Raw genomic sequence first — 21,404 nt, 5'->3', positions numbered from 1 at the left:
ATTACATTATAGTTCAGAAGAGTAGTCCTGAACATGTACCATTCAAATGGTAATCCAGTCTATCATAGATTTCCTTAGAGGTGTCCAGTTCAGAGATGTAGACCACCAAGTGCTTGTCGATAGAGTCCCGAATGATCTTCTATTGTTTTGACTTCTCCATTTTTCCATTTGTTTCAGGCAGCAGCAGATGCATTTGATGGAGGCTCAACAATATTGCCTCTCACATGATCCAACACTCCTTGATTCTCAAGGGTTAGATCGATAGACATCTTCCATCTGTGATAGTCAGCTTTCTCACGGAGCTTGTCTTTGGCAGGAAAGAGTGTTGAGGACCCCATAGTTCTTTCAGGATAGCCTTGCCAATCTTCTCTTCGATGATTACTCTTGCTCTTGCTCGGGCTTTGTCTTCACCTCAGCTCTGATACCATGTTAAGTTATGGTATGTTCTATGCTTATAATAGTTTACTTTTTTTTCTTATTATATTCCAATAAAGTAAAGTGCAGATAGAACATTAAACGATCGACAGAAAACAAGCCAAGACAAGTGACACAAGATGTGGCGGCTAGCCAGGGACAAACCCCACAATGTGTGGGGAAACCCTTTGATCAAATCTTCTTTTATCTTCAGTAATTCAGCAGAGAGAAATAGTAAAATAAATCTTATTCATATCAGCAGTAGCAAACCCTAGATCAGCAGCATCAACATTAGTGGCTTCATTATCAAACTAGGGCAGACGATATCTCACAAACCGACCGTCGGATTGACTTCATTCCACCACCAAAAGTTTCAACTCCTAGAGGAGGTTAAGATGAACCTATAGCATAGTTCAGATGAGGAGATCTTCTAGGCCACATAGGTCAATCTTTACTTCTGCAGTTGCAACTTCGGTTTCAGCAGTTTCCGGCTTCAAACTAGGGCAGTCGATATCTTGCAAACCGTTTGTCGGATTGACTTCATTCCACCACCAAAAGTTGCGACTTTTAGAGGAGGTTCAGATGAACTTACAGAGCAATTCCAAAGAGGAGATTTTCTAGGCCACGCAAGTCAATCTTTACTTCTGCAGTTGCAGCTTCAGTTTCAGCAGTTTCCGGCTTCAAACTAGGGCAGTTGATATCTTGCAAACCGTTCTTCGGATTAACTTCATTCCACCACCAAAAGTTGCGGCTTTTAGAGGAGGTTCAGATGAACCTACAGTGCAGTTCCAAAGAGGAGATCTTCTAGACCACGCAAGTCAATCTTTACTTCTGCAGTTGCGGCATCAAATTCAACATCTTCCGGCTTCACATGTGTGAGAGAGAGACCCATTTCAGCACAGTAGAGAAGAGACTCATTTCTGCACAGTAGAGAGAGAGAGAGATGTGATGAGATGAATGAGTCCAAATGAGGAAAAATCCTCTTATATTTATACACAACGTTGGTGGGTGAATACATGCGACTGTTGGGCTTCTGAGCCTACATGAGTTGTAGGTCGGCTTGATAATAATTCGATAATCAAAATAAATTCATATCTCCATGAATACTTATCGGAATCGGATGATCTTTATAGAAATCCTACATCTCTCTACGAGAGGAATCTAATAAAAATATTATCAGCCATGAATAAGATGACCCACATGAAGTTTTGCCCTGGTTTCCAATTTTAACATATATCAATGTCCATTCCTTTCATTTTCAACTTATACCAAATTCTAAAACTAGTAATTTCCCTTGAAGGTGCAAAGGTACACCAAAAGAAAAACAAATTTGGAACTTGATTATTTTGGAAAATTATATCACTAAACATAAAAACTCTTATTTCCAATAAAATAAATATTATACGAAGATCAAGATCAATCTTTGTCCAAAGCCAATGACTCATTCCCTAGGAAGCACACTAAGTTCTCCTACAAAATTCGACTAGTCTCATTGACACCACTTCGGGAATGACGCTAATATTCACAAGAGAATCACAACATAAATTTGTTAATAGTAACCAAGCATACTTATCACTTCCAACCATATTTAGGCTACTAATGTGGTAGCCTTGTATATCATAGATATTGACCTAGAGAAGGGAATTTGACTCAAGTGGTGAAATTAGATCATTCAACTCCAAAAAGTCTCCACCTAAATAAGCTAGAGAAAATAATGCCTCGAAATTTGATTTCTCAGTAATGTTTGCTCCATCCATATAATCAACCCTGTGAACATTCCTTTCTGTATGTAATTTCTGATTAGTTGAACTTTGTTCGTGTGTATCATTTCTGATCAAAATGTCCGCTTCATTAGCAAGAGTGTTGACGCCCTTCACTTCAGCAAAAGGATCATTAATTAAACCAGACCATTCATCAGCCCCAACTAGAATTTTTGGTTAATCAGAAGCAGATTGTTCATTATATGGCTCATTAAGACATTCCAGCAAGAACTTGGAAAGATGATATTCATCCCAAGGAATGGTGTTTTCCTCTGAAGTGGCAGTAAGGGGCTTCAGTGGTGAATATGTCTCTTCTACCTCACCCTCCCCTGAAGATGGGAGTATAACATCATTATAATTTCTATTTTATGCCACAATTGTAGACTGATTATCTATTGATCTTGAATCTTCTCTTGAAAGTAAAACTCCATGTTGTTCCCAAGTTTTTGCACTAGAGCAACTTTTCAAGAATACTCGATAGAGAATAAAATGATACTTTTCCAACAAAGAAGACTCCCCAACCTCATCATCAACAAGCATGTACTCGTGCATGACCCAACGTAGAAAGGCATAGACCTTATAAAATATATATAAGCATATAGAAAAGTTGAATATTAAAAAATTATTCATTCCAAAAAAAACAGACTCTGCACATCTAGTGTAAACATGGTATGAGTGTTGGAAGAATGATTGCTAATGAATCAATTGACATTAAAACTTGACTGCCCATTCACCCTAAATTGCTTTCACAAAGTCCGCTTCAGCAAATATTCACATGCATGTGATGTACATAGGGTCTACCTTGAAGTATCCATGCAAAACTCAAAACCCTAAATTACTACCTGTATGGTAAATCATAAAAATAAAAAATCTAGGAAAAATAAAAAGCATTATTGTAAAAGTAAATTGAATGTAAAGGTCATTAACTTCCCAACACCAAATTACAAATCCATAGCTTGGCCATTGATTTAACTCATTGTATCCCCCCAAATCAAATGGAGCACCTTGAATACATATAATAGACCAAATCTTTTGATTGTGAAAATAAACACATTTCTCTAAATATCAACAACCCCATAGCTTGGCTGCTAATTTAACTCATTTTATCCCCCCAAATCAAATGAAGCATCTTAAGTAAATATAATAGACCAAATCTCTTGATTTTGAAAATAAACATATTGCTCTAAATATCACCTTGAGATCAAAGAGAAACAACCACCAAAAACTAATGATAGGGCACCGAAGAGTAAACACAACGACCCATGCAATGCCACAACTAAAAAAGTGCCACCAGTCCTACCAACTAACCTCGCATGAAGTACCATACTGTAACGTACCCCTTTGGGCCTACCCCAGAAAAATAGCTACTAGTCTCTATTACTTAAAATTTTCTTTTATTTATATTTAAATTTCAATGGACTCACAGGTGGAGTTAACCAAATCATTACATGCACAGTAATCATCTAGGAAACTATACTCAAAATCTTAGCTATTGAATAACTGTAAGATAACAAACTATAATTCACACTCTTATATTAGTCCTTAAGCCTAATCTCAACTTGGAGAAAGGGAATGAATCTTGACATGCAACCAAAAAAACTCTGAAATAACTCTTACAAGCATTAATGGATATTAATTTAAGTTTAATGTAGCTATCATGGTCATATATCATGATCATAGTTTGTACACATAGTCAATATGTTATCATCCAACCTTTCATTCCCATGCATAACTATCTAGAATTAGCCTAAGTGGAGGTAGTCTTATTGACACGCAAACACAAATAATTGAACCATTGGTTATACCATGAGAAGCATTATTTCCGAAACTGTTCTGCAAGCATAAGAAATTACCAATTTAGGAAATTATAAGCATACTATAATCCATTATTAAATATGAGATGATCATGTATATTTATATATGATCTCCTCATAAACAAAGTTAGTATTTACAACTTCATATTATGCTTTTGCTATTAACTCTGCTCTTGAATGAAAAAGGGGTCACATGTATAAAACTGCAATCCTTCTCATAAGAAAAAAATTAACACAGGTAATCTATTTATGAATAATTGTCACATGAAAATTCTACCATGAATGGGTACTAAAACTGTTACCCACTGAATATGCTTCTACAGTTAACTTCACACTAGATTGCAACATGCATAAGAAAATCTGTCATTCCCATAATAGAGATAAATTCAACCATCAGTATATCTGAGCTAAATGATTTAACCTCATAACAAGTAAGCATTAACATAAAACACATTCCATGCAAATGAATCTCAACATATTAGAGGGAAACACCATTAAATCTATTAATACATAAGCATATGTAATTCACTCAAACATTCTCATGGCGAAGAAACTTAAGAACTCTTCTCATAAACAAACTGGAACTATAACAAAGAGAGAGAGAGAGTAAGAATCATCATACAAAACATTCCACACGTTTGACACCAACTAAAACCTCACTTGGAGGGAGGAGCACCACCACCCAACCATGAATCACCTCTGATTCCCCCTGTGCTAAAGATCTTGCCAAGGATCAACTATCCTCAATTGATCGATGCACTGGGTATTTAATACCCTCTTTCATGATTTAGTTTCCATTAGCGGCATCTCGTGTTTATGGATTTTTCCATTTTCCTAGGTATTTTTCAGAAAATCCTGTCTTTATCTCCCACGAGGATTTTCCTCATAAATTCTTGCCTTTATCTCCCGCAAATCTTTTATTTCTGGTGGATCTTTATCTCCCATCCATTCGATGGATCACCAATCCATTTAAGCTTATCTAGAATAACATCTAGAAGCTTTATCATGAAAGATTCATCCCTATCGATTCCTCAATGGGATTTGGCAAGAATATCCTCTCTCTTTTTGCTCCACCCTCCAAGTGATTTATTTTATTATTTTATTTAATAAGACATTTTCTTTTCATATTACATATCACCTAGCTTTCCTCAGCTTAGGTTTAGAATAGTTTAACCCACAAAGGAGGGTATCACACCTAGCTTTCCTCAACTTAGGTTTACAATCATTTAACACACAAGGGAGGATATCACACCTAGCTTTAACTCAGCTTAGGTTTACAATAATTTAGCACACAAGGGAGGGGTGTTACATACTTCCCCCCTTAAATTTTACATTGTCCTCGGTCTATCATTGCATCATGTCTTTGTTCACATGTAGCTAGTTTTCGAATCAACAACTCTCATGGCTCTGCCATCTGATGCAAATTTTTCCGACGTACATCGGTCACAAGGAGTGCTCCTAGTACATCTCCTTCCATAGCTACATCAATCTCAAGGAGTGCTCTCCTTCCATAGCTACCTGTAACATTGTTTTCAAACCATTTGTGAGAATTTATAGATGCAAAATTTTAACTATGATAAATATCATAATTTGTTACTTAATATTACTAAAGAAATTATTTCTTATCATTTATTTTAACTGAATAATGCATGTTCTCTACTTGCATTCTTCCAAGATTTTTTGTTCTTGTTGAACACTTGATTCTTGCAGTCTCTCTGCATATAATACATCACTTAGCAAATTTTTCACATTAATATTCCTGCAAGGTTGTAATGGATTAGTTCACATAACAATATATATTAATCATATATATTCATCATAATCGTATGTATGCCAAACTGAAGTTAACCCTGGTTACTTATACCAATCTTACTTTCCTTTTTCTGTGTAACCTCTAGGTTGGTTGCCCTGTATACCTACACACAAGGTATATACATATCATATTTCAATCATGTAACACACTTAATCATATGGGTATAGTATGTACTATTGTACATAGTACTATTTGTGCTACAACCCATCATACCATTCCCATGGTATCACCTACATGACAAAAACTTTTTCCACATATTTTCTACCATGTTAGTATCATGCCAAACATTCCTTTATCTATTTCTAGCAATTAAAACAACTGTGCTCAGTTGACAAGGAATTTATATGAGCATGGTTCATTTCTGTAATCCAAGAAAGTTTTATGTCAAGTGCAGATCAATATCAGTAGCATAGTATGGTATTCATGCATCTTTTCATCTTATTCATACCTTCTGCTTAATGTTCTAAAGAAGACTATTAACTCATAGCTTTTGAAGTTTAATATTCATCAGATCATACTTCATTCTTAATTAATCTCGTATGATTTACTATTTCCCCTTTTATGCCTCGACAACTTGTTGGCCATGCATAATTTAGTGCAGTCATACATGAAAGTTTTTACTACTTCCAATCCTACACCCCTTTTAGTTGTAAGTGTTTATGTTCTCAGGGTACTTACATGTTAGCTCATCTTCAACATTAAATCACTCTTAACCGAAAGATGAGTTATCTATTTTATGAATCCCTGTTTGAATTACGAAACATTTCTTATGTTGTCCAGACACATTATCAATGCAATCCAATAAGGGGACCTCTCAAAATCGCTTGATACAAATTATGCATTTCAATTTATATGATATCAATCTATTTTAGATTTTTAGATACCATTTAATTGACCCAGTAGTCTATACCATTTGAGCTACTTCATCAATTACTATGGTTTTTACTCAAAGATACTTATATGTTCCATTATGCATATCCATCGAAAGATGCATATGTCCTGGAAATCTATTAAATTTAAGTTTCCCCTTAATCATACTTTCTTCCAACTGAAGAACAAATCACATTGTAAGTAGATGCATTAATCAAAGGATTAATTTGAATGACAATTTGTACAGTTATATAGTCTTGTACTATAACCTATTCTCATCATCATAACACTATTTCTTGAAAACCTTTACCATGGTATAATACTTTCATAGAAATTATACCATTTATAATTTGTTTTTATAACATGATGACCATAGTTTAATCTTTGACCAGAGTCAATTACCACATATTCTCAAATAAGCATGGTAAATTTATTTTCTGATGTTATCATAGTCCATTTTTATGAAAAAAATGTGATTCTTTCACACATGAAGGCAACATGTGTAAGTGTGCCACTCACGTAATCATATCTTCCTTCCATATGCATTACTTGTTATTAATCTTAAACAAAATCTAACAACATTACTTTTAAGGCATTTTCTCACTAAGGCACATTGCATGCTATAACAACTTAGTTATAAGATTTTTCTTGACAGTAAGGACTAATAACCTTCAATTTCCTTGTCCAACCTGACTCTTAAACATAGTCATAAGTTATTCATGCATACTTTTCCTATTTATTATTGGCACATAACATCCCATGCATGTATGCTAACAAAATATAACTTCAATATAGTTCAAGCAACTGAAAACTCTTACATGGAGGAAAAAAGAAAATTTCTACCTGCTATGCATATTTGTAAGCATTGCTAGCAGCATAACATTGGTTCTACAAGTCAAAAACCATCAATCTTTTCTCAACACAACTATGCCCAACATCTAAGAAACAAAACATACAGTCTATCACAACACAACAACAACTCCACACTACTTTACCAATATAATCACGGGGTCAATCGTGATCTTTCCTTCTATAGAACATACTCCCCCTTAATAGGCATTGGGGTAACCAACATATTTATGGTTGTTAAGCAATGACTTTTAATTTCTTTCAACATGTAAGAGACCATAAGGTTGACTAATGAATCCAGAATCAATACCAGAATTCATCAAGAAGTGCTTACATGGAAGACTCATATGACTCATTACTATGCATGGATATTAGGCATGATTCTCTTTCAACATGTTTATTTTAATGAATACTTAACCGGACTATACAAAAAAATCCATGACAATACATGGGTATATGTATCAATACAAAATAATAAAACAATGATACAACCATGGAATTCCTCCATTATATAATCCTCCTTTCAGGTATTAGGTGAGATTTTATTTACCCATACAACTACTATACCATTCATTTAAACACATAATACCAATTTCTCCCAAGTTTCCTTTTATGTACATCTAGTTTCTATCGTGCATATATATGTATTTTACGTTCACTTCTGAAACCACAATCTCCACATGCTCAAGCATGACTAGTTTAGAGAATTACATGAAAAGTCAACCCAACAAAATAACCTAGAATTGCAAGTAGAAAATTACCTCTGCTCATGTAAACATAAATCATTATACATAAGGATTTAACTCTGCTATGCAATTCCAAATGAGTAGTTATTTTCTTAAGCTTATGCAAACTACTTTTTCCATGTAGGATTTCTATGTCTTGCCAAAAGAGTTTTCACATCTATGTTGCACGTACCTCAACAATTCTAATTTGTGATATAAAATTAAACAATTAATGAATCCATTCATCGTGCTTTATGCATAATTTTCCCCTACTCACAAAGAAAACATTTTTAGAAACAAATTCTTCATGTTTTACATGCTTGACCATACCTTGGTTATTACTTTAACACCGAGGCCTTCTCTTTTAGATTGCACTTTGTTACTTATCCAACTATACTTAATAAATTTTTGTTTCTCTTTATCTCAACTTGATCTCATGCTTTAAAAAAATGATATGTTCACGAACTTTCTTGTCATAGGAATGATTGCCTTCCTCACCCATCCACACATACTCATATTGCAGAATGTTGCAGCAGATAATCTGCTACAACCAGAAATCTCTTCAGAATAGCAATGGAAATTCACATTTATTAATTGCATCGTTGTAAGGTTGTTCACATGCAACTTCGTAGAGAGGCACTATCGTCTCATGAAGATCAGAGAATTCTTTTGTAGTTCCTATGAATGTATCATCACAAACACAAATATGTGATGTGATTCAGATCGTACAAAGATCGATGCTCTCTGCTACATCGAAAAAATATAATAAAATTTTCATTTTCCGAATGAGCAACAATTTGCAAATTACGCATGTAATTCTGAAAAATAGAGAAGCACGACTACCTTCTAATTAATAACAGATTCTTGGAGAGTATCGTTGTGAGCACAACGCAGAGAACAAATTGTAGTTTTGTTATCAGTGTCTCACCATTTGACACTGGTACTGACTCCATTACAGTAACTGGGGTTCTCTCTTTCTTGATGACCTTCATCACTAATCTCCCTACTTTTGTTCAATCATTATTGACGAGCCTTTTGTTTGTTGATTATCACAACGCTGCCACTTCCACAGTTTTCTTAGTCTGAGTGTAAGAGAATATCTAACAATTCACATTTTCTTGGATGAAAGGTTTGACCATGATTCAACTCCATACTATTGTTCAATCATTGTTGACGAGCCTTTTGTTTGTTTATTATCACGGAACTGTCGCTTCCATATTTTTCTTGGTCTAAGTTCATTAAGTTGTGGAAAAATACTATAGAGATTCCAACAATGTCAGTCTATTGTGAGAGATCCCAAGCCCGAAATGTCACTGGAAAGATAAAAGATAGAAGAGGCATGAAAGTATTTTATAGGGCTTCAACAACTTGAGAGCCAAAAAATTTTCTAGAGGTTACAAGGCCCCCAGTTTAGAACCTATTTCATACTATGGTCAATTCTTTCCATGGAAACCTTATCTGTATACATGAAATTGTTGATCTAGATTGTCATTAATGTCAATATGAAGCCAAGGAGAAGCAGAGAATACTTGTGAAGAACAGGAGCAAAGCGACTGGAAAGAGGATCACATTAGGAAAGGTACATAAACAGAGTCATCGGAAGTCATAGAGAGATATGTCCAAGGAAAACCGCTATCAAAAGCCATAGGAGCTATCAGAGCAGAGCTATCAAAGCAGGAAGAAGTTCATTAGAAGGAACAAAGAGGAACATGCATCAGGAAGAGAAGCTAGTGGAAGAGCAGTTAACGGAGGAGAATCGCATGTAATATATGCCAAAGAAGAACTATTGGAATCCAAAGGGAAGACCGATCAGAGGAGTAAGAGAAGCATAGAGGAAGAGTCATTTGAAACCATGAGAAGCAAAGAGCAGAGAGTCGTTACTCTGTGTAACCGCGTTCAACAATTAACCGGCGGGTTTGTAATAGTGGCAGTGGTTATCGAGCGAACGCTAGGTGGTAAGTGGTATTTAGAGGAGAGCGCCCGATTCCATTAACCGAGCAACATGTTGCACTTGAGTGGAGAGATAAAACCATTTTTTCAGGTGGTTATTTCTCTTGCAAGTGGCTCACCCAAAATCCATGTAGGCCTTCGGATCTAGTGTGGGTTGATCGACGCCAAATGATCAACGGATGGTTTTGGGTTGATCAGGTTAAGTCGAGACCATTAGATCTAGAGAGAAGATCAATGGTGGAGGATCGCTAAGGAATACCAGAAGAGTGTAAAGCTGTGTCATGATAAAATATGTGATTGCAAAATATATATATATATATATGGACCCACGAGACCATTACAATATGAGGTAATATAATATTACATCTGTTGCAATATCGCAAGCCTCTTTAAAATCCTTGCCACATTAAAATGCCAATCGCAATATGTATGTAGACCCGTTGCAACGTTATAACATCCTCTATTGTAATATCTCATCTGTCGCAATATCGTAAGCCTTGTTAAAGTTTTGCCACATTGAAATCCGCCGATTTTTTATGTAATTGTGGACCCGACTACACCATTATAGCATCACTTATTCAAATGTCGCTTCCGTGGTAATCGCAATGTACAAAGGAATGTTAAACTGATGATTGTGATAAGGGTGTGGACCCAACGAACTTATTAATAAATGTTTAATACCATATCGTATCCGCTCCATTGGCAGTTGGGAATCAACTATGTTATGTGCGAACCTCTGGAAGCTGCGATTGCGATAAAAGGATGACATGGCATGTGGGACCTCTATATGGGTATAGCCTATTCTATATGATTTCCGTGAATATGGAAGACTCTTCACTATGTTTTTAATATTCAAGTCGGCCGGCCTTCTTCCACTAAACGCATCTTTCCATTGGTGAAACTCATATAAATCTATGATAAGACGTATCATTTCGAATGATCTACTATGGGCATCAATCATAGAATAGAACGGTAGTTCACAACTCGTGATTATGAAAAGAAGACGAAAGGACGAGCAAGTGTAGATTGGGAAGCTGAAGCTCAAGCGACCGGAGGAGGGAAGCCAGAAGGTCGAGCGAGCGTTGAGGAAGTCGAAGCTCAAGCGAGCAAGGAGGAAGCCAAAAGGTCAGGCATATCAGGCTTCTATAACAGTGAACAAGGAAGGTTCAAAGGGTTGTTGGCGAACTGTAAGAAAAAAAGGGAGTTGAAGTTCTGGCAGAAGTGGAAGGAACAAGAGGATAGAAGTAAGTCATAGGTCCAACATTTTAGGAGTAGAGAAATACAACCAAATGGATCCAGATAGTTACAATAGAGGGTTGGAGCCTCATAACTGAATGAATTGGTGTCCTGGGATTTGGTGCTCCTAAATTCAAGGTTGGTTCCTTGACAAGACAGAGTTGGTGCTTTGGAGGTTGCAGCCTCACAAAGAGTCCAAGTTGGTGAAAATAGAGGGTTGGAGCCTCATAACTGAATGAATTGGTGTCCTGGGATTTGGTGCTCCTAAATTCAAGGTTGGTTCCTTGACAAGACAGAGTTGGTGCTTTGGAGGTTGCAGCCTCACAAAGAGTCCAAGTTGGTGCTTGGCAACTGATTGAAACCATATATCTATATATATATATATATATATATATATATATATATATATATATATATATATATATATATATATATATATATATATATATATATATATATATATATACATATATATTGTACTTGATTTATTGCAAAGATCACATTAATAAAAGCATTTATTCCTGTTATCTATTTCTGTGTTCCAAATATAAATGTTTTTAATTGATAAAAATAATAATTGAAAAGAAATACTGATTCACCCCCCCCTCAGTATTTCCAACAATTGGTACCAGAGATGGCTTCTTCATATTAGCCTAATAGCTTGAAGAGGGATTCTTAGTCATGATGAGAAATCAAGAAGTGTTAGGAAGACCTCCTCTGTTCGATGGCACAACTTTTGGTTTCTGGAAAAAGAGAATGTCCTACTACTTAATGTCTCTTGGACCTGAAGTTTGGCATTCAGTCTTAAATGAGTACATAGCTCCTTCCACTCTTCCAACAGATCAATATGAGAGGAAAGTATACGTTGCAAATGCAAAAGCCTTAAACCCCATCACTAGTGGAATCACTGATTCTAAATTTACAAAAGTCATGAATTGTAACTCTTCCAAAGAAGTATGGGATAAGCTAATTAGCTTATACGACAGGGACTCCAAAGTCAAGAAGGGAAAGCTTCAAACTCATAGAAGGAAATTTGAAAGTTTGAAAATGGATGATGAAGAAGATATTGCATCATACTTTCTTTGAGTAGCTGAAGTGGTCAACTCTCTTAAAGGATTGGAAGAAAACATTAAAGAAAGCACCATTGTTCAAAAGGTCTTAAGATCTCTCCCAGATAGATTTGACTCCAAAGTAAGTTCCATAGAAGAAATGAAGGATCTAGATACTCTAAAGATGGATGAACTCCATGAAATCCTCATTTCCTATGAGATGGGAAAAGGTTTCCCAAGTTCCAAAGATGCAGCATTCAAGGCCTCAAAATCAAAAAAGGGGAAAGAAAGGAATGTCAGTAGTGATGACTCTAATGTTGAATCCGAATTGGTGCAATTTGTATGAAGGTTGAAGAAAGGATCTAAACTAAAAGGTAAATACCCTCTTATTTCTTTCAAGTGTGGAAAAATAGGTCATTATGCTACAAAATGTCCTCATAAGCATGATAGTGATGATGAAGAAAATTCTAAAAGGATGGTATACAAAAAGAAAAGGCTCAATAAGAATAATTTCCTCTCTAAGCAAGATGAGTATGATGAAGATGAATTTGTAGTCATCAAAAAGAAATCAACTAACCAGTTCCCTCACCGCAAAGGAGGTAATGAAGAATCAAATGAAGAAAATGAACATGTTGGAAGCCAAGAAGTATTATTCATGGCATTCATAAATGATGATGACTCAGGTCTAGATGGAAATGTAGATGAATTGTTAATAAGTGCCATTGAAGAAAATGAGAAATTATGGAATAAAATCATTTCTCTCAAGGTAGAAAATGAGGAAACCGAAAGAAGGGAAGATCTCTTGAAAAATAAGCTAAAATAAAAAGAAGAAGCTTGTGAAGAACGTGAAGCTAAAATAGTATCTCTAAGGAAGGAATTGGAGCAAGTTAAAAAGGGTTGGAAAAGCTCTCAAATACTTGACACTATCCTAAATAATCAAAAACCTCAACATGACAAATCTCGAATAGGTTTTAAAGGAGAATCATCAGTACTAAGAATAATGTGAAAATCTATGCTGATGTACTTTCCAACAACCCAAAAGAAGAAAGATTATTTCATCAAAGGCTCATCCCAGATCCAAAGAATGAAGAGAGAGTAACTCCAAGGAATAACGTTGATTCAAATCATGGATGTCACAACAGATACAAAACAATATTTCGTCAAAGGCCCATCTCAAATCCAAAGAATGAAGCGGGAATAACTCCAAGGAAGAATGTTGATTCAAAACATGGCTATTACAATAGGTACAAAACTATCTTTTTTGGGCATTGCTTCCATTGTAAAAATTTTGGTCATCAAGCTAGACATTGCATGGCTCGTAAGAATGACACACCAAAACTGAAGGATTAAATAAACAAACCATATGGCCCCAAAGGGCAACGACAAATCAAGGCCTACAATTCTTTTGATCCCTTGGCCAAATTTGATCTGATTTGCTTATTATGTAATAATAATAGACACAATGAACAAAATTTCCCACTCAAAAGAGGAAAAGCAAGAAGTGAGAATCCCAACACGGATAAATGTGGCCTAGCTCTATGTGCTCAAAATAATGAAAATCATTCGTTGGGTGCTCTAGACACATGACGGGGGACAAAGGGAAGTTTGTCTCATTGAACAAAAAGGAAGGAAATGTATTCTTTGGAAGTGGATCTGCCAAAATTGTTGGAAAAGGAACTGTTACTATTATTAATGGAGAAGGAAAATATCAAAATGTTTTGCTAGTAAACGGGCTCAAACACAACCTCCTGAGTGTTAGCCAAATCTATGATCAAGGACATAATGTTGTCTTAAGCAACAAAGACTGTGAAATAAGGAACTCTTCCTCAGGGGAACTTGTGGCAAAAGGGGTTAGAACACCAAACAACATCTATATTCTGAACAAGATTCAAGAAGATAAATTCTACTTAAGTCAAACAGATGAAAGTTGGTTGTGGCACAAGCGACTTGGACATACAAGCTTCGATAACTTGATCAATATCAACAAGATTAAAGCAATACAAGACATTCCAAAATTATTCAAACCAAATCAAGGAGTATGTGGCGCATGTCAACATGGAAACAAACTAGAACAAGTCACAAGACCAAGGAGTTCTCTACATCAAAACCTTTGGAGATAATTCATGCTGATTTATGTGGACCAACTAGAACTCCAACACTCTAAGGAGAAAGGTACTTTTCTTTATTTGTTGATGACTATACTAGAATGATGTGGGTATATTTTATAAAATATAAATCTGAAGCATTTGAGTGTTTTAAGAATTTTAAAGCTCTTGTGGAAAATGAAAAGGACTCTAAGATTAAGTGTCTCAGAACAGATAAAGGGTGAGAATTCACATCAAAAGAATTTGATGAATTCTATTAAATAAATGGAATTAAAAGAGAACTCTCTGCTGCCAGAACACCAAAGATAAATGGGGTAGTTGGAAGAAGAAGCTGAATAGTTCAAGAAATGGCAAGAACAATGTTAATAGCAGCTAACTTGCAGCCAAAATTCTCGAAAGAAGTAATCAGGACAATTGTCTATACATTGAATCGAACTCAATTGAGACCTATGTCAGTAAAATACTTTAAGATTTTTGGAAGCAAGTGCTTCATAAAAATCAATGATGACTCACCAGGAAAATTTGATTCACGGGTTGATGAAGGGATCTTTCTTAGATATTCTATAAGAAGCAAAGCCTACAAGTGCTACAATAACCGACTATGGAAAATAGTGGAAGGCATTGATGTAAAAATTGATGAAGACCTTCCAGAAAAAGAAATTGAAGAACATGAACTTGATCCTCTCATTGAAGAAGAAGAACCTGAAAAAGAAGAAAAATACCATGGAAAAACCAAGGAAAAAGAACCATCTCAAAACCCTTCAAATATGAAATTTCTCCAAAAATATCACCCAGAAGAGTAGATTATTGGCAATATGGATGAAGGGATGCAAACCCGAAGAAGGATGACTAGTACACCAAAGAAGAATGATGTTGCTCTTCTATCCATGATAAAACCAAAAACATTTACTCAAGCAAGTGAGGATCCTCATTGGGTAAAAGTCTTGGAAGAAGAAATGTCTCAAATTGAGAAGAATGAGACATGGGAGTTGGTACCTCATCCAAAGGACAAAAAAATTATAGGAAGCAAGTGGGTGTTCAAAAACAAAATGAATGAAGATGGACAAATCATCAGAAATAATGCAAGGCTTGTTTGTAAAGGATATTCACAAATTGAAGGAATTGACTTTGAAGAATCATTTGCACCAGTAGCTCGTGTCGAAGCTATTAGGATGTTCTTGGCATTTTCTTGCTCAAAAGGATTCACAATCTATCAAATGGACATAAAATTAGCATTTCTGAATGGGGAACTCAAGGAAGAAGTCTACATGGAGAAACCAGAAGGGTTTAATCTAACAGAAGGAAAAGACTTTGTTTGTAAGTCGAAAAAGGCATTATATGGGTTGAAACAAGCTCCTAGAGCTTGGTACGCAAGATTGGATCACTATCTACAACAACAAGGCTTTAAGAAGGGGGTGGCAGGAAGTAATCTCTACATAAAGATGGATGAGGATAAGTTACTAGTCACACTTGTTTATGTTTATGATCTGATTTTTTCTAGTAATAATGATGAGATAAGCCATGAGTTTTCTCAAAATATGTCAAAAGAGTTCGAGATGTCAATGATGGGAGAGTAATCTCGCTTCCTTGGACTACAAGTATCTCAAACCATGACAGGCATGTTTATATCTCAAGCTAAATATCTTAAAGACATGCTTAAAAGATATGGAATGGAAGACTGTGCACCCATGAGCACACCCATGACCACAAGCTGCAAATTGAGCAAAAATGATGACTCCCTTCCAGTGGATGCAACTCATTACAGGTCAATAATTGGAGCCCTTCTGTACTTAACTGCTATGAGACCCGACATTATGCAAGTAGTAGGAATGGTGGGAAGATTTCAATTAGCCCCTAAACAATCCCATTTGTTGGCTGTAAAAAGAATTCTCAGATACCTGAAAGGAACTCCTGATTTTAGTCTCTGGTACCCTAAGAGCTCAACTCTTACTTTGACTGCATACACCGATGCTGATTGGGCCGGAAGTGTCAATGATCAGAAAAGTACTAGTGGAAATGCATTATTCCTGGGAGACTATTTAGTATCTTGGCTCAGCAAAAAACAGACATCCATATCACTATCTACAACTGAAGCTGAGTATATAGCTACCGCAGATTGTTGTACTCAAATACTATGGATGAAGGAAGCTCTAAAAGATGTCAACATAGGTACAAATCAACCAATTACCATCTATTGTGATAACACAAGTGCAATCAGCCTCAGCAAAAATCCAATGATGCACTCAAAGACCAAACATATACCAATCAAGTATCATTTCCTTTGTGAACAAGTAGCTGAACAAAATATCATCTTGGAATATATCAATACTAAGGAGTAGATAGCTAATTATTTCACGAAACCTCTTCCTCGAGAAGCATTTGAACATCATCGTCAAAAGATGGGGGTTATTTCTTTAGCATCACTTAAGTTGATTCATAAAGATGTTGCAAGGCAGGGGAAGCAGTTTGACAGGGGGAGTCCTTGTGCACTCCTTTGCCAGTGATTTCAAAGGGGGAGAGAAGAAGATGTTGCCATCAATGACAAAGGGGGAGATTGTTGATATGGATTGTCATTAATGTCAATATGAAGCCAAGGATAAGCAAAGCAGACTTGTGAAGAATAGGAGAAAAGCCACTGGAAAGAGGATCGCATCAGTGAAGGTACATAAACAAAGTCATCAGAAGTCACAGAGAGATATGTCCAAGGGAAACCACTATAGGAAGCCATAGGAGCTATCAGAGCGGAGCTATCAAAGCAGGGAAGAAGTTCATTATAAGGAACAAAGAGGAACACGCATCAGGAGGAGAAGCCAGTGGAAGAGTAGTTAATGGAGGAGCATCGCATGTAATATATGCCAAAGAAGAACTATCAAAATCCAAAGGGAAGACTGATCAGAGGAGCAAGAGAAGCATAGAGGAAGAGTCATTTGAAACCATGAGAAGCAAAGAGTGGAGAGTCGTTACTCTGTGTAACTGCATTCAACATTTAACCGACGGGTTTGTAATAGTGGCAGTGGTTATCGTGTGGATGCTAGGCAGTAAGTGGTATTTAGAGGAGAGTGCCCAATTCCAATTGAGCGACACATAGTACTCAGGTGGAGAGAGAAAACCACTTTTTTGGGTGGTTATTTCTCTTGTAAGTGGCTCACTCGAAATGCATGTAGGCCGTTGGATCTAGCGCGGGTTGATTGACGATGAAGGATCAACAGATGGTTTTGGGTTGATCAGGTTAAGTCGGGGCCATTAGATCTAGAGAGAAGATCAATGGTGGAGGATCGCTAAGGAATACGGCAAGAGTGTAAAGTCCTGTCATGATAAAATATGCAATTGCGATATATATATATATATATATATATATATATATATATATATATATATATATATATATATATATATATATATATATATATATATATATATATATATATATATATATATATATATATATATATATATATATATATATATATATATATACATATATATATATGGGGACCCACGCAACCATTACAATATGATGTAATATAATATCATGTCCGTCGCAATATCGTAAGCCTCTTTAAAATCCTTGCCACATTAAAATGCCAATTGCGATACGTATGCAGACCCACTGCAACATTATAACATGCCCTATTGTAATATCATGTCCGTCGCAATATCACAAGCCTTGTTAAAGTTTTTCCACATTGAAATCCACCGATTGTGATATAATTGCAGAACTGATTACACCATTATAGCATGGCTTAATCAAATGTTGTAGCCATGGTAATCACAATATACAAAGGAATGTCAAACCGGTGATTGCGATAAGGGTGTGGAGCCGACGGACTTATTAATAACTGTTTAATACCATATCGCATCTGCTCCGTTAGTAGTTGGGAATTGGCTACGTTATGTGCGAACATCCAGAAGCTGTGATTGTGATAAAAAGATGACATGGCATGTGGGACCTCTATATGGGTATAGCCTATTCTATATGATTTCTGTGAATATGGAAGACTCTTCACTATGTTTTTAATATTCAATTCGGTCGGCCTTCTTCCACTAAACGCGTCTTTCAATTGGTGAAACTCATATAAATCTATGATAAGACGTATCATTTCAAATGATCTATTATGGGTATCAATCACAAAATAGAATGGTAGTTCACAACTCATGATTATGAAAAGAATACAAAAGGACGAGCAAGTGTAGATTAAGAAGCTGAAGCTCAAGCGACCAGAGGGGGGAAGCCAGAAGGTCGAGCGAGTGTTGAGGAAGCCGAAGCTCAAGCGAGAAAGGAGGAAGCCAAAAGATCAAGCGTATCAGGCTTTTATAACAGTGAACAAGGAAGGTTCAAAGGGTTGTTGGCGAACTGTAAGAAAAAAAGGGAGCCGAAGTTCTGGCAGAAGTGGAAGGAACAGGAGGACAGAAGTAAGTCATAAGTTCAGCAGGGTTGGGAGCAAAGAATTACAACCAAATAGATCTAGACAGTTACAGCAGAGGGTTGGAGCCCTTGAGGTTGGTGCCTCAGAACTGAAAGGATCGGTTTCGAGGGAGTTGGTGCTCCTAAATTCAAGGTTGGTGCCTTGACAAGATAGAGTTGGTGCTCTAGAGGTTGGAGCCTCGCAAAGAATCCAAGTTGGTGCTTGGCAACTAATTGAAACTATATATATATACATATATATATATATACATATATATACATATATATATATATACATATATATATATATATATATATATATATATATATATATATATATATATATATATATATATATATATATATATATATATATATATATATATATATATATATCTATATATATATATATATTGATATTGTACTTGATTTATTACAAAGATCACATTAATAAAAGCATCTATTCTTGTTATCTATTTCTGTGTTCCAAATATAAATTTTTTTAACTGATAAAAATAATAATTGAAAAGAAATACTGGTTCACCCCCCTCTCAGTATTTCCAAGAAAAATCTAGAGTGCAGAATTAGGGTGAGCAACACTGGCTCGTCTCCTTTGTTGCATTCATACAAATAATGATACATAGACAATGACTTCTTAATGATAGTGGTTTCTTTGAACGGAAACAGTTGATGAAAAATTCAGAAGCAACTATCTATGACTTTTCCTAATGTGATGATGCAAGGCAATGCATAATACCGAGCACTTCTAAGAAACAATCTTTTTAAGGGTGTGCAACTTTCAGAAACAATGTTGCTTTTATGGCAGTCTTTTGTTAATTTAATAGATTGTTATGAGTAGAAAGTTGCGGCTTTTCATAAAACATAACCACCCTTACGCCGTCAAGGTTTACATGCGACTAATGATTAGATCTGATTTTAGAAACAATCCCCTTAATTTACCACTGATTGCTTTCTCTGGTATGCCACTAATTATTCTTTGAGCACTTTTATGATACCTCCATCTGTAAAAATGGTCAAAGAGGGTGGTGTTGGGAGGAACTACTTAGTCCACACGAAATTTTATGCTTTTATATTTTTATGACAATGTTATCAGATAACTTCATCAATCTATGAGGGAAGATACTTCTGAGGATAATCATCATCCAGCTGTGAATTTGTGCCTTACTCGACCAACGCTTGATTACCTATGCATCTGTGGTAAAACAACCCAGAAGGTAGAAAAAAAACATCAATTACCCATGTGATTTTCTCCACTCAATTTGAGAATGTGTTGTTGCGTTACCCATCGGCATGCATCCATTATTTTGAGATAAAAAAAAAACTTTAATTAAATAGGGGTGTTACACATGGGTAACATCAACCACGAGGAGACTATGTTCCTGTAGTCGTCTAATTATCCCAATTGTAAAACAATCTAACAAAAAATGTCCGATAGTTTGTGCTGAAGCCTATGACTTCCTTTGTTTGACCCTTACAATACCAGTTTCATCATTGTATTTGTTTTCCATGTAGTCACGACCTTGTTTAACTAGAAGGCAGAAGTAATTTCTACACCTAATTGAGTCAACCGATGTTTTAATGGCATCATTTCATCCATGGCTAGGCTTTCATGGTCTTATTTATAGCCTTCTGTTGCCTTGTTAATAATCCGTCTGCACCATATATCCAATACACACATTTTACTATGCGCACTCGAATTGTATTTTACACTAACTGTATTCTGGCTCATTACCGACTTGCTAACAACTAAGATGATGCATGTACTAGAAGGGGTTTCAACATAACGGATTAGCATTTCTCTCATCCTCTTATCATTGATTGAGGGTAACTACCCCAGGTCTTGAAACCCTCCCTAGATAAGGACCACTTTACACATAGAACCCACCAGTATTTATGTTATTTAATATCATCATCATATTTTATATGAAGTGGTCTTAGCATACACGAATGTTAGTGCTTCTATATTTCCTTAATTTTAGCTCAAACCTCATTTCTCATCCTAGACCATTATGTCATGATTTAATCAATTTAAATGATCTGAAATGATCATAAGTTAAAACTGATGTAGAATTTTTTAGCCATTAATGAATAAAATGTTAATTGAAAGTGCAAAAACTGAGGGAGCTGCTTAAGAAGAAAGACTTTATGATAGCTGATAAAACATAAGTAAGATGCATAAAAAAAGTGAAAACAACAAAAACACAATGATACCAGACAACAAAATTGATTATGTAATTCGTCCCTGATGGACTAAGTCTCTAGGTTGGCTTTCAAGATGGGCGACCTCTTTATTAGGATTGAAATCAAGGAGGTTGATTACACAAAAATTTGATCGAACTAAATGTGCACGTATGCACTTCTAGTCACTATCAAAGGATAACTCTTTGAACCAA

The 21,404-nt window shown here is 35.7% G+C and overlaps 1 pseudogene; it reads right to left on the bottom strand.

Moving 5' to 3' along the window:
• Positions 1 to 2,045: 2,045 nt before the first annotated feature.
• Positions 2,046 to 21,404, bottom strand: part of LOC149158519 (NAC domain-containing protein 13-like) — a 49,086-nt pseudogene continuing 29,727 nt past the window's right edge.

The sequence above is a fragment of the Pinus tabuliformis genome, chromosome 5_2 (assembly GCF_031772625.1).
Source record: "Pinus tabuliformis cultivar Carrire ecotype Pingquan chromosome 5_2, CPIR1, whole genome shotgun sequence".
Taxonomy (NCBI): Eukaryota; Viridiplantae; Streptophyta; class Pinopsida; order Pinales; family Pinaceae; genus Pinus; species Pinus tabuliformis.
The sequence above is the reverse complement of the archived record's forward strand: the minus strand, read 5'-3'. Positions and strand labels throughout refer to the sequence as shown.